Consider the following 1304-nt stretch of genomic DNA (forward strand, 5'->3'; position numbering starts at 1 on the left):
AAATATAATGCAGTCAAAAATAAAATATGCATTTAATCAGTCAAACAGTTGAATCCCACAAGATCAATGTTTTTGTTTTTTCATGTAATCGAATCCCACAAGATCAATGTTTGTGTTTTCTCATGTAATTTTCAAATTAATTATGACATTTATAAGTTTAAGTATTACATACCTTCCTCTAAATATCATAATTAATTGCCAATTAAATCTAAAAGGCTTGTGATGATGCAAGAAACTTAAAAGATAATAAGACGATCTAAAATCCTACAACCGAAATCTTTACTTCACCTTTAGGATTTGTCAAATCTTCAGCCACCCAAGTGTTTGGCCAGTAACAATGATCCGCACAGTGAGCGAATGAGACCTTTTCAAAGGTATGACTTTTACTTGAGCTAGCAAGTTTTGTTTCTAAAACAAAAAAAGGCCAAAATTGCTTACCGAATCTAATTTCAATCAAAGAGAGAACTAATTTTGTTTTTCTTACTTTTATGAAATGGCTAAAAAGTAACTAAAGTCTTAGAGTTTTACTTGGCTAACATAACATATTTATATAACCAAACTATGTTGTAACCCTAGATACAACATTTGTATTTTTATTCAATTAAGTCTTTGTGAACTTAATTAAATTTTCAACTTTATTTTGGTTTATTTCAACTAAGTCCAACTTAATTAATTATCCTTATTTAATCTCAATCATGTCACTTAATGTGTACGATCCATTAGGCTTCTAACATGTTAACAATAAATATAAATCATAATCAAATATCAATTTGATAATTGATTTATATTTATAAATCATGAATGGTATTTAGCAATATATCATGATCACGCAAATGTCAAAAAATTAATTAAAGAATTTGACAAAGCCCTATAGTGATAAGCTTCTCAGTGCAATATCGTCATTTCATCCAATATTCCAGATATGTCGTAAAGCATGGCTCAGTGTCTACTTATGACATTCTATATTAGTTCTCATTATTCATGACTAACTTTATGAATTTGGAAAACTAACTTTCCTCAAATTCATCATCCTTTGGCCAAAGACTTTATACAAGTTAATCAAGAATTGAAAATAAGTGAAATATATCCCTTTATATCACTTGGGGTGATGAACCATCTCTTGGCCACTCATCCACCTTGGCATGCTTCATGGCATACCCAAAAGCATATTGTTTAGACATCTGGTCACCTTCAGACTTGTAAAGGTGAAATCAAAGCATATCATTTTGCATACAAGATGACTTGGTGTCTCAAGTCCAAGGACTAGTTACACAAGTATCACATGAGAACATATTCCATAGACA

This window comes from Theobroma umbraticum, unplaced genomic scaffold, assembly GCF_002168275.2.
Source record: "Theobroma umbraticum cultivar Fairchild unplaced genomic scaffold, ASM216827v3 scaffold_2.0, whole genome shotgun sequence".
NCBI classification, from domain to species: domain Eukaryota; kingdom Viridiplantae; phylum Streptophyta; class Magnoliopsida; order Malvales; family Malvaceae; genus Theobroma; species Theobroma umbraticum.